Source organism: Rhinopithecus bieti, unplaced genomic scaffold, assembly GCF_001698545.2.
Source record: "Rhinopithecus bieti isolate Rb0 unplaced genomic scaffold, ASM169854v2 scaffold_83527, whole genome shotgun sequence".
Taxonomy (NCBI): Eukaryota; Metazoa; Chordata; class Mammalia; order Primates; family Cercopithecidae; genus Rhinopithecus; species Rhinopithecus bieti.
The window spans coordinates 1037335-1051249 of NW_016837625.1; the positions used below are offsets into that span (position 1 = coordinate 1037335).

Here is a 13915-nt window from a genome sequence, read left to right on the forward strand (position 1 = left end):
TTGTCATTTAGAGTTCTTTTTGGATAGCAGGCACCCATTCTAGGCTATAAAGGTGGTTTCATGGAAATGTTCCTTCCTTGACAGAAGGAAGACGTTGGAGAATTCATATGGTATTTTAGCCTGCTCTGTGATTGCAATCACACAAATCATTACATTCCAGAGAGATCCCATCAACAGAAGGTTTTTCCATTTCAGTCTGTCAAGGTAAAACATTATCTTTTCATTTTCTATATACTCCAGGGTATCAAGAAATTATAGAATGTAAGCTATAATTACAATAGCATTTTCTAAGTCTTCCTTGATGGTGAGAGGTAAGAAAAAGAGAGAGGAAGAGAGCTTTTTTGCTCTCAGTTACATTAAAATATTCATTCAAGTAAAAAATATATATATTGGATTGGCTTCCTTTTATTCAAGTTTTATAATCTCCTGCAATCTCACTACATGAGTTAATGTTGCAGAGCAAGATAATGACTGTCTTCTATAAACCTATGTAGTGCTATAGAACCAGAATGGGTGGGTGCAAAGAACAGAAATGAAATTAGAAGGTGAATGGACTGCAGATTTTTCATGCATTTTTCCAGATGTTCATTCTGGCCTTCTGTTCCTTTCTTCAGGACTTGTACTTATGCACATGTAACACCATGAGGAATCAGATAATATAAACAGTGAATATCTCTTGGACTATTCAGTTTTGGCTTTATATTTCAACTATGTTGATGACTGCTGGTTACATTTTTACTCAATTTAGGTGGTCTGATTTAAACGTAGGATATCACATAAGGGATGGCGGGAATGGGTACCTCAAGTGAAAGCTTTTACATTCAGTAATGCAGATTTAATTGCTCAGGACGCTCTAGCCTGGGAAACTCAGCTTATCCAGATTTCCTGAGAACTGATCATTGCTAAGAATTTTCTGAGGTCTGGTATGTGTGGCCTCCATTTATACTGAGGGAAGACTGTCTCTTAGGAGCAGAGGAGTGCTTAGCAATTGAAAACAGAATTTTGTCTTTTTAGAAATTAATAATGCAAGATACAAACCCTTTGGCTATTAAAAATATTTCTCCTTACAGGCCAGCCCCCACAGCCCCAGGCTCCAGCTCCACCAAAGGTTTCAGACCAGCCCAGATTCAGGTTGTCCCACACAGTCCCACACTTTGAACTTTCCCTAGTACCAGGTCAACACCCCTGGCCTTGGGCATGAGGCCAGCACTTATAGACATAAGCTCCAGGTCTGCCCAATGTCAGGCTAGTCCCTGTGGCCCTCTAGGCTAGCCCCTGCAACTTTATACTCCAGCAGATTCAGGTTCCAGGCCCATCACAGTAGATGTCAGTGCCAGGTTCATCCCTACAGACTGAGGCACCAGGTCAACTCCTCAGGCTGCTAGACTGTACCAGTGGACCCAGATCAGGTACCAAGCCCACCTACCTGCTGACCCAGGCACTGGGCCAGCCTGTTTAAGGACTTTAGTAGCAAGCTCACCCACAGACCATGCCAGGCATCCTGCAGAGGATATCTGGATGAGCTGACTGGTGAAGTGCATTCTTGGACATAGCCTGTCTGAAAAGACTGCAAAAAGTGCCTTCTTCTTCAAATGCACAGACATCAACACAAAGCAACAAGAAACATGAAAAAACCAAGGATACAGCACCAACAAAGAAACACAATAACCTCGAAATGAAAATATAAAAACTGCCTGACAAATAATTCAAAATAATTGTTTCAAGAAAGCTCAGTGAATTTTATAAAAATACAGATAGGTAGTATAACAAAATCAGGAAAGCAATAAATGACCAAAATGATAAATTTAATAAGGAGATTGAAATCATTTAAAAAGTCAGATTTTGGATTGTTGATGCAATAAAGGGCATCAACAGCGGAATTGATAAAACAGAAGAAAGTGTGAACTTTAAAACAGGTTATTTGGAAAATAAAGACAGAAGAAAAAAGAATCAAAAGGAATGAAGAAAACATACAGAAATTATGGAACAGCATCAAAAGAGAAAATGTTTGGGTTATAGGGGTTCGTAAAGGAGAAGACAGAACAAAGAGGTAGAAGCTTATTAAAGAAATAATAGCAGAAAACTTTCTGAATCTGGAGAAGAATATAAATATCCAAATACAGGAAGGTCAAAGGTCTGCAATCAGATTCAATTCAAACCCAAACCACACAAAAACTGAGAACTGACCAATTCAACAGAAATTTCCGAGGTCTAGTATGTGTGGTCTCCATTCATAACTGAGGGAAGTCTGTCTCTTAAAAGACAGTCTATTGAAAACAGAATTTTGTCTTTTTAGAAATTATTATTGCAAGATATAAGCCCATTATAAACAAATAGTCAAATGTGAAAGACAAAGAGAGGAGCCTGAAAGCAGCAAAGGAAAATAAGCAAATAACATATGAAGGAATTCCAATAAGACTAGCAGTGGATTCCTCAGCAAAAACTGACAGGTCAGAAGAGAGGAATTATATATTCAAAGTGCTAAAGAATGACACCTTCAACCAAGAAAACTATACCTGATAAAGCTGTCCCTTAAAAATGAAGAAGAAATCAAGATGTTCCCAGACTAACAAAGGGAGTTCATTAAACCAGGCCTTTCTTTACAAGAAATGTTAAAAGGAGTTCTTTAAACTGAAAGAAAAGGACACCAATTAGTAACACAAAAGCATGTGAAAGTATAAAACTCACTGATAAAAGTAAGTATATTATTGGGCCAGGCGCGGTGGCTCATGCCTGTAATCTCAGCACTTTGGAAGGCCAAGGCAGCAGATCACGAGGTCAGGAGATTGAGATCATCCTCGCTAACATGGTGAAATCCCATCTCTACTAAAGAAAAATACAAAAAATTAGCCAGGTGTGGTGGCACACGCCTGTTAGTCAGTTACTCAGGAGGCTGAGGGAGGAGAATTGCTTGAACCTGGGAGGCAAAGGTTGCAGTGAGCTGAGATGATGGTGCCACTGCACTCCAGCCTGGGTGACAGAGGGAGACTCCATCTCAAAAAAAAAAGTATATTATTAAATTCAGAATATTTTAATACTGTAAGATTCATTTGCATCTTTAGTATAAAGGTTGAAAATCAAAACTATTAAAAATAATTTTAAAGTAATTTAATAGTTTTTTAAAAGCTAAAATACTTTGGTAAATGATACACAATATAAAAGATATAAATTGTGACATGAAAATATAAGATGGAGATGGGTTGGAGTAAAAGTATAGAGTAAAAGTACAACCTTTTTTGAGGTTAGAAAAAAGATATAACATAACTTTTTCTTTTGAAATCATTCCACAGTGATGAATAGATGCAAGTGGGGCATTCAAGAGCTTAGTCTATTTATGAACAGAAAAAGGAAGAAAATTTCCTCTAGTGTTGCTGACTACAAATTTCAGCTCTTCTCATTATTTTTCTTAATTGATAAGGGTATTTAGGGGATCTATTGCCACAAATATGTGTCATATCTGTGTGCTAGGAACATTTCACTCTCTTCTAGATATTTTAAAATAAGCATACATTGTTGTTAACTGTAGTCACCTTACTTTGCTATTGCTTATCATTGTGGTTTGGCAGTTTTTCTGTAGTGGTAATAATTGAGTCCTTTCTCTTTCATATTTGTGTGTTTGCTTTACCAGTGGGTCTATACTTTCATGTGTTTTCATGATAGAGTTATCCTTTTGCTTCCAAGTGTAGGACTTTCTTAGGCATTTCTTACAGGGCCATTCTAGTGGTGACTAATTCCCTCAGCTTTTGCTTGTCTAGAAAAGACTATTTCTCCATCATTTATGAAGGATAATATTTCTGGGTATAGTATCCTTGGTTGGCAGTTTACTTCTTTCCACACTTTGAATATATCATCCCACTCTCTCCTGGCCTGTGAAATTTCAGCTGAGAAATCCACTATTAGTCTGAAGGAAGTTCCCCTTTATATTTGGCTAGATGCATTTCTCTTGCTGGTTTTACAAGTCTGTTTTTGTCTGTTACTTTTAACAGTTTGACTATAATGTGCTGTGGAGAAGACATTCATTTTTAATTGTATCTTTTTGGGGATCTCTGAGTTTCCTGTATCTGAATGTATAAATTTCTTACTAGACTTGGGGACTTTCCTGCTAGTGTTTTATTAAATATGTTCTCTATCCCTTTGTTTCCCTGTTCACCCTCTGGGACACTAGAAATTTGACTATTTCGTTGTTTAATGGTGACCTATAAGTCACATAGGCTTTGTTTATTTTTTTTTTAAATTTTTGTCTGACTGGGTTATTTCAAAAGACCTATCTTCAAGTTCTGAAATTCTTTCTTCTGCTTGATTTAGTATTTTGTTGAAGCTTTCTTAATGTATTTTTATTTCATTCAGTGAATTATTCAGTTTCAGGATTTCAGTTTTGTTTTTTAAATCATATCTATCTTCTTTGGCAGACTTCTCATTCATATTCTGATTTGTTTTTCTGATTTCTTTGTATAGTTTAGCTGTGTTCTCTTGTATAAGGTAATGGATGTTCTTTGGTCAAAGATAGGCCAAAGTAAACATCCTGCATGAGTCAGTGAGTTTGTAGCACAGGCATATAACTCCACTTGTTATATAATCACAGCCACGTAGCCATAACATGGGAAGGCTCATCACTTGCTCAGAGCCATTATTGTCTGTAAAAGGTATAATTGCCCTGCTGATACTGTACAGGCATGCTTGTGCCCAGTGAAAGAGAGAAATCCAGGGTTGTTCGTCTTGCAGACAGACAGTGGAGAGCCAGGACACAGTTTGACTTGCTTGTGCCCAAAGAAAGAGTTAAGCCATTGACCTTGAAGGGAGAGCCTGCCATGCAGCAGTGCATGGGAGTGGCTGGAGCAGGCAGCTGAGACAGAGACAGACAGTGTAAGAGAGCTACAGAATAAAGCCATATTACACCTACCTACAGCCCCCCAAGTGTTCTTTCAGCTGTCTGCCACTCATCCACCCATCACTCCCTTTCGACCTCAGCATGTGCTAGAACCTGACCCTGGACCTGACATCTTGTATCTCACTAAGCTGCTTTAATATTTTGAACTCTTCTTCTAGAATTTCACAAATTTCCTTTTCACTGGGATCTCTTGCTAGATAATTATTGTGTTCCTTTTAGAGTTGTCATATTTCCCTGCTTTTTCATGATTTTTTGTGTTTTAATATTGATATTTGTGCAGGTGGTGTAACAGTCATTTCTTCTAATACTTTAAATTTGATTTTTAGGGGATAACTTTTTCCTTATAATGTATCTATGGATTTGGCTGAGTAGGGAACTTAGGCTTTAATTCTGGGTGCTTACAGTAGTGTAGTTTCCATGCAATTTCTTTGGCTGTAAGCAACATCAGAGGTATGTGTGGTTTCCTCAGTGGCTTAGTGTGTAATGGTTAGTGGAGGCTGTGGTGAAGTTATGTTGGGGACAGGGATGTCAGGTAGGCCATCCCTGGGCTTCAGTGGTGGCAGCAATAGGCTGACTATACCTCTCTTTGGGTCCCAGGGTTGTGTGTGTCAGCACCAGTGTTAGTGTGTCCAAGTGGGCTGATTCTTGGGCCTCCAAGCAACTTGCTTGAGTACCAGCAGTGTCAAGGGGTGGCGACAGAGCAGGTGGGCAGGTTCCAAGGCCCCTGGACGGCAGGTGTGGTGTGGCCAATGGAAGTAGCAATGGTGGGATAACCCTTTGGCTCCCGAGAGGTTCGAACTGGTATTGGTGTCTGTGACTGGCCGGCTGGGACCATACACAGGCCCAAGTGGTGCATGTGGGTAGGTGTCAGCTGGTGATAGCTGCAAGCTGGGTGGGCTTCTCTTCAGGCTCCCAGAGGAGTGCTCAGGTGCAAATAGTCATAGGTGGGGTAGGCTGATCTCCAGGCCCCTGGATGGTGTGATTGAGCACTGGTGGTAGTGAAGCCAGGCTGAGTGGGCCTATCGTTGTGTGTCCCAGTGGTGCATACAGAAGCTGGCTATTATGGTTAGGGGCAGAATGATTCCCAGGCTCCAAGCAGAGAGCTTTGATGGGGGTAGCAGCAACTGTGCTGCAGCTCTGTTGCCAGGGAGTATAGCATTGCTTTCAGTGGCGGAAGCCATCGGTAGGTGGCTTCTGCTCCAGGTGACAGCTGTCAGCCAGGGAACCTGTCCTCATGGCACTTGTAAATGCATGGCCAGCTGCTGCTGGGAGCAGTGGTGTTGCTGCCAGTGGCTTATGCTTTGGCCATGGTGATGGCAGCTAGCAGGGGCAGTTGCTGTGGGTGGGGCAGTTTGTCCTTAGAGTGCTTATAAATGCACAGCAACCCCGCTGTTGGAGGTGGTGTGATCACTTCATTGGGATACACTTTGTCACATGGCAACAGCAGCCAGCAGTGGTGGTGGAACCTGTTCTCAGGATGTGTGAAAATGCATAGCAGCTCCACTGCTGGGGGCAGTGCTATTGCTGCCAGTGGCTTTCACTTTGGCCCTGGTGGCAGCAGCCAGCAGTGGAGGAAGCTGCAGGCTGGGGATGTCAATGGGGCTCAATGCAAAGATGCTCATTATTGTGGAGCTGCAGGAGCTATTGGGCTCCAGGGAGAATAAAGTATGATGGGGGCTGGCTCTCAAAATGGAACTGTGTTGTAGCTGTTTAGGATTCAGGAGGTGTGTGGGACCCAGTGTAACCTTCCTTTCTGGAGCAATACCATTGTGTGATCTCCAGGCAGCTCCCTGCTTTAGTCTCATGCCAGAGGGTGGAGGTGCTCACCCATGGCTAAGATTGCAGGAGTCTGTAGTGGGAATATAGGCCCCTGGGGAACTCTCACTTTTCCCTGCATTGGATAACCTCTCTAGGCTCCCAGCTGATCCTGGCCAAGCAGGCTGCCTCGCTTCCCTCTCCTTCCTTGCCTTAGGCGTGTCCTCTCCCTTCTCTGTTGAATTCCAGTGTTCTCTCTTAGACAATTTATTTGAAGTGTGATTATCTACTCACTAAGTTGGTTCTTCTTTGTGGCTGAGGTGGGTGCCAGATGCCTCTTGTTAGCCATCTTGAAGCCCCTCCTAATGTGACTTTTGTATGTAATCAAAGTTAAGTTGTAAACAGCTTAAAATAGCCTGTTATAACTATAAGATGTTTTATATTAAGTCTCATGGTAATCACAAAGTAAAAACCTATAATAGATACACAAAAAGGAATAAAAGCATACCAGCTGAGAAAATTAGCTAATCACAGTGGAAAACAGAGAGAAACAAAGGACCTACAAAACCATCAGCAAATGATTAACAAAATGGCAATAATAAGTTCTTGCCTATCAACAATTACCTTGAATGTAAATGGACTAAATTCTCCAATCAAAGGACAAAGAGTGGCTGAATAGATTTAAAAAACTCAAAACAAACATACTGCCTACAAGAGATTTACTTCACATTTAAGGACATATATGTTGAAGAGATATGTGCACTTCCATGCTCACTACAACATTATTCACAATAACCAAGATATGAAATCCTAAATGTTCATCAGTAGATGAATGGATTAAAAAATATGGTACATAAACACAATAGAATACTATTCAGCCTTAAAAGAAGAAAATACTGTCATTTGCAATAACCTAAAGGACATTATGCTGCATGAAATAAGCCAGGCACAGAAAGACAAACACCACATAATCTCACATCTATGTGGAATCTAATAAATTCGAACTTAAAGAAGTAGAGAGTAGAGTGTTAGTTATGAGGTGCTAGGTGATGGGTTGGGAGATGTTGGTCAAAAGATACACAATTTTAGTTAGATAGGAGGAATAACTTCAAGAGAGCTATTGTGGAATCTAATAAATTCGAACTTAAAGAAGTAGAGAGTAGAGTGTTAGTTATAAGGTGCTGGGTGATGGGTTGGGAGATGTTAGTCAAAAGATACACAATTTTAGTTAGATAGGAGGAATAACTTCAAGAGAGCTATTGTTGGTGGCTATAGTTAATAACAATATATTGTATTTTGAAAATTAATGAAAGAGTAGGTTTTGTGTTCTTATCACAAAAATGATAAGTATGTGAGGTAATACATATGTTAATTAACTCAATTGAACAAAAATGTATGCATATCTCAAAACATCATGTTGTACATAACATGCAATTTTTATTTATCAATTTAAAAAACTAAAATAAAATATTCCTCCTTGAAATAGATAATCCAAAATGATTTCCTTTCCTGTTTCAGTTTTTCAGGCATGAATACTATAAGCAAGAAGAGAAAAGTTACAATAAATTGACATTTATAGTTGAAGTTGAACTCTAACCTGTGAAGCTTTCTTCAACATTCCCTCACTAAAAACTCCTTTTCATTACTTTTCCTGTATTGTATCTCTACATGGTCATGAGCAGTTTAAATCACTGGCAGATCTGGATAGTATCTGCTAAAAACATGTTGGCACTTAGATTCCACTGTTACTAACTAAACATGAAGCTAAAAATAAATGAGAGATGCTAGAGATTTGAGTAATTCCACAGTCTCATCATAAATGGTAGCAAGAAGATTCTGTCAACCATGGTCTGCTTGTTGCAGAAAGATAAAACCCAATATCAAAATTGTTTGGGCGATAATCTTCTGCACTTTCTCTTCCAGATAGAAAATAACCTACAGTCTTCAAATCCTTAAATATTTTTGTGCTCACATTTTCCAAATATTTAAGGCTATTATTCCAAGATAGTGAGAATCAGCCCAATCTGTCATCTTATCTCCCTTTAGTAATGAAACCCAGATTGCCACAATCATCTAAAACCAAGATTCAGAAGTTGCCATTTGAGATTGTGTGATGTTGTTAATGGGGGAAGTATAACTTCCAATGCCTAGACCTCAAAGTCACAGCCAATATGTTAATGACCCTTGATACCTGAGATAATCATAAATACACTGGAAAATATGTGAGCCCAAAACTTGAAGAGTTCTAAAACATTAAAGATAAACTATAGTTAGTTGAATGATCTTACCTTTCTAAAGTGAAAGAACGTAAAAAATACTTGCAGGGAGTTCTTGCTAGATTCATCATGCTTTTCAAAACTAGGTTGATGTTACTCATGTTGATTTTAAGCATTCACAATTTCATTTCCAGTAAATGACGTTGAAATGCAAGAAATTATAAAAGTTTAGTCCAAACAATTGGAAAAAAAAAAACTGGAAAAAAATGTTTAGTCCAGTGTGCCCTCAGCAATATTCTGCAATTGATTAATACATGTTATTTTACTTTGTCCCTTTCCTTAGTGTTGAGAGCTCATTGAATAAGTTTGACATCTCCATTGTCTCTGCAGGGTGGGGATGTGTCAGGTAGGAGCAATGTCTGGATGAAATTGGTCTTAGAATCAGGTCAACTGTGCATTGCAAGGATAGAGGCAGTAGGTAGGAGCCAAGACCATAACTAGACAGAGGATATACATTAAACTTGAGTGGTGAGATGGAGAAATCAACAGCATAATTATCCAAAATTACCCATGCCACCTCCACTGCAGAAGAGGACAGGATGCAGGATGTTAGTTGAGTTAGCTGGTTTGGGAACTAATGTGTTAATCAAGTATGCAATGGGACTTGCTTTGATGTGAAGCCCAGCATGCTGTGAGTGTGACTACTTAAAGAAAGCACACTGGAATGGAAACAATGCAGTCACCTACATTTAGGGGTAGGACAGCAGGAGCAGAGAAAATTTTTGATAGATTTGTGGGGCAGGTTTCAGGTGATCACTTAGAAGTCTTAAGTTTGCTTCTCTGGGCCTTGACTTTCACTGGCCCATTTTCTGAAACCATCCTTAGAATTTGTCTATGTTCTCTGTCCCCAGTTACACTGCTAATTCAGATGAGGGTAGAACAGTCTTTTGGGTTTTCCTGGCTTAATTTTGATTATAGGAAAACTTCTGATTTGGCTCTATCTACTAACAAACCAAAAACTCCAAGACACAGGGCACTACAAATCCAGACCTATTAGTTTGAATGTCTTGGAGAGGGCTCAGTGGCCTCTGAGAACAGGATCATCCATTCTCAGAAAATTTTGGGGAGCTTTGGGATACAGGTAAGGGGTTGTAAAACCCCAGTGGAGTCCAGGACTGAGGAGGACCACTTTGAGGATGCAGACCTGCACCCTCGTGGCTGGGTGCAGCTATGCTTTTTCTTGCCCCTGGTAAAAAGACCACTGAACTCAACCAGACTGCAAACCCTAAAACAGTACTGTGATCTGGCTTCAGCTCCACTCTGCTGCCATCCAGGGGCAGTTCTGCCTGCCCAGGACCCAAATCCCTTTATTTTCCTAGTGATAGGCCCATCAACCTTGGACCACATCGTAGACTTAATGAAAGATCTTGAAACAGCTAATATGCATATGAAAAGGTATTCAACATCACTAATCATCAGAGAAACGCAAATCGAAACCACAATGATGTACCACCTCTCACCTGCTAGAAGGGTGATTTGGAAGGTAAAAGATAACAAGTGTTGGTGAGGATGTGAAGAAAAGGGAAACTTATACACTGTTGGTAGGAACGTAAATTGGTACAGCCATATATAAAACAGTATGGAAGTTTCTCAAAGAATTAAAAATAGAACTACCATATAATCCAGGAACTCCACTTCCAGGCATATATATCCAAAGGAAATCAGTATCTTGAAGAGATATCTGCACTTCCATGTTCACTGGGGGTATTATTCACAATATCCAATATATGGAAACAACTTAAATGTCCATCAGTGGATACATAAATAAAGAAAATGTGGTATATACATACAATGGAATACTATTCAACCTTAAAAAGGAAGAAAATATGCCATTTGTGACAACATGGATAAACCTGGGGGACTTTGTGCTAAGTATAATAAGCCAAACACACAAATACAAATCCTGCATGATCTCACTTCTATGTGAAATCTAAAATATTCAGACTCATAGAAGCTGAGAGTAGAATGGTAGTTGACAGGGATCAGAGGATGGTAGAAATGGAGAAATGTTGGTCAAAGGGTACAAAGTTTAAATTAGACAGAGGAATAAGTTCTGGAGAACTGATGTACAGACTATCATGACTGTAGAAATCGTGACTATAGAAAACAATACTGTATTATATATTTGATATTTGCTACAGGGCTAGATCTTAAGTGTTTTCACCACACACACAAAAACCAGCTATGTAAGGTGATGGATATGGTAACTAGCTTGATAGTTGTTTATATATATATATGTGTGTGTGTGTGTATATATGTGTGTGTATGTATGTATGTTTATATATATATAAACATTAACTTTTGCAACTTAGACATACAATTTCTATTTGTCAACTATATCCCATTAAAGCTGAAACAAAAACAAACCTTAGAAAAACTTGACTCAGTCTGTGAAATTCTAATGCAAGAATATGACCAGTTGTCACATACACATTTACACTACATGTGAAGCCAAGAGAAACACATGATTTGATTTTTTTCTGATGGAGAATGTTATGATTAAGACATGTCTGGAGAAAGCGTGATCCTGTGTCTTTCTATGTATAGTGAGGTTCAGCAGTGCCCTTGCTGGCTTATAGTTTATGGTTATAAAGAAATGAATACAGTCAGTCTGCCATGTAAGCTTGATAAAGACAGGAACCATGTCTGCTGTGTTCACTAATGCATTTCCATGTCTTAGCACAGTGCCTATTTATACACTGGCAATATGAAATTATTAATACTAATCTCTCACTTATATGTGGATTCTAAAATATTCAGTGATTATGAGGATTGAGTGAGAGCACCTCATTTGATTATTTCAGTTTTCTATTGTTGCATAACAAATAGCCCAAACCTAGTCGCCTAAAGCAACTGCAATATTTATTTTGCTCATAAAGCTTCAGTTTAGGCAGGATATGGTGGGAATCATTCATTTCTGCTCCACTCCCCTTCCAGTGGGGGTGGCTTGAAGACCAGGGGCGGGAGTCACCTGAATGCTCATATGTCTGGTAGTAATGCTGTCAGTTGAGACTTCTGCAGGCCCAGTCTGCAGGACACCGACACACGGCCTCTCCATGTGATCTGGGTTTCCTCACAACATCATCCCTGAATTTCAAGGGTGAACATCCCAGGAGAGAGAACCAGGTGAAAGAAACTCTCCTAACCTTACCTTGGAAGAAGGCAGTATTGCTTCCACCAGATTCTATTTCTTTAGGCAGACAGTCACGAACGCCAACCCAATTTCAAGGGGAGGGGAAATAGACTCCCTGCTTGTTGAGTGGTGGCATGTGGGACCAGGAATATTTCTGTAGCCTTCTTTGAAAATATAATCTCATATTGGCACATGAGATTCAAAAAAATTGACATAATTTTGATTTTAAGATGAGATGTTGGCTAGGTATTATTAATCATTCTATTTATAGCTTGGCCACCTAGCTTCAAATATGTCATTATTTAATGATAACATGGCCTTGTGGCCATAAGTCAGCCTTTTCTGGTGTGAGAAGGTCCTGGGTTCCTGGAGTATAATCTGAGTTTATAGTAGAAATTTGAGAGTTAGGTCGTAATCACAGGCTTTTACTTGGAAAATTTATTTGAAATGAACATTAAAATGAGAAATATTACTGATACATTCTTAAGCAAAGGTAAAAATAGGATTGCCTGAATAGATGGATACATTTTGCTCAGGTGTCACCCAGGGGTCTTTCTGTTGAAGCAAAGTGAAGCAAGCAGTGTGGTTACTGTAACCACAGACATCTTCCTAGAAATCAATTGTATAATCCTATTTTGTTTCCCCATTGGACTTCTAGACTTCCGAGAGAATAAAGAAAATCTCTTCTAGTTCTCGAGGTAAAGGAGAAGTCTCTGCCTCTACTATTTGGACAGCTGGAACTCTCTCTCTTTAATCTCTTGAAGGAGAAGGGGTGCTGACTTCCAGGCTCTGGGGTTATGCACGTCCTTCCACTGCATGATTGAGAAAGGTGCAAGGAGAGCCTTTTGTTTGAGTCCTTTAAAAGCTAGAATGTCCACAAGGAAAGAGCTACTGGATCTGGAGACCACACAAATGAAGTAACCTGGGATTTTTTAAAAAAATTATTTATGGCCGGGCGCGGTGGCTCACGCCTGTAATCCCAGCACTTTGGGAGGCCGAGACGGGCGGATCACGAGGTCAGGAGATCGAGACCCTCCTGGCTAACACGGTGAAACCCCGTCTCTACTAAAAAATACAAAATCTAGCCGGGCGAGGTGGTGGGCGCCTGTAGTCCCAGCTACTCGGGAGGCTGAGGCAGGAGAATGGCGTAAACCCGGGGGGTGGAGCTTGCAGTGAGCTGAGGTCCGGCCACTGCGCTCCAGCCTGGGCGACAGAGCGAGACTCTGTCTCAAAAAAAAAAAAAAAAAAAAAAAAAAAAAAATTATTTATGTTCTGAAGCCAAAGATATATGCTTCAAGTACTTGTTTAATTGGTAGGTTAGGGGGTGTTCTAAGGCTTTCATTCATTCATTGAATGAGCATTTATTGAAAGCCTACTAAATGTTGCATACCATGCTAAATTTTCAAAATAGAAACGTGAACAAAAGAAACAAGTTTCCTCCTCTCACAGACCTTACAGACATTAGAGATAAATTTGTATGAAGATTCTGTTAGTTGTAGGGTTTAGAGCAGCCACAGGGTGGCACAAGTTGGCACTGGAGCCGGGCAGAATTAGGATCCGCAGGTCGGTTCATTCTTAGCAAACTATCACAAGAACAGAAAACCAAACACCGCATGTTCTCACTCATAGGTGGGAACTGAACAATGAGATCACTTGGACTCGGGAAGGGGAACATCACACACCGGGGCCTATCATGGGGAGAGGGGAGGGGGGAGGGATTGCATTGGGAGATATACCTGATATAAATGATGAATTGATGGGTGCTGACGAGTTGATGGGTGCAGCACACCAACATGGCACAAGTATACATATGTAACAAACCTGCACGTTTTGGGCATGTGCCCTAGATCTTAAAGCATACTA

The 13915-nt window shown here is 39.9% G+C and overlaps 1 long non-coding RNA gene across 1 annotated transcript in view; it reads left to right on the top strand.

The window, feature by feature from the left end:
• The window catches only part of LOC108524779 (uncharacterized), a 67267-nt gene that overhangs the window by 3499 nt on the left and 49853 nt on the right, over positions 1-13915 (top strand). The window contains exon 3 of the long non-coding RNA XR_001884124.1: positions 85-204. This is a non-coding gene — a long non-coding RNA (uncharacterized LOC108524779). The remainder of the gene's footprint in view (positions 1-84; positions 205-13915) is intronic.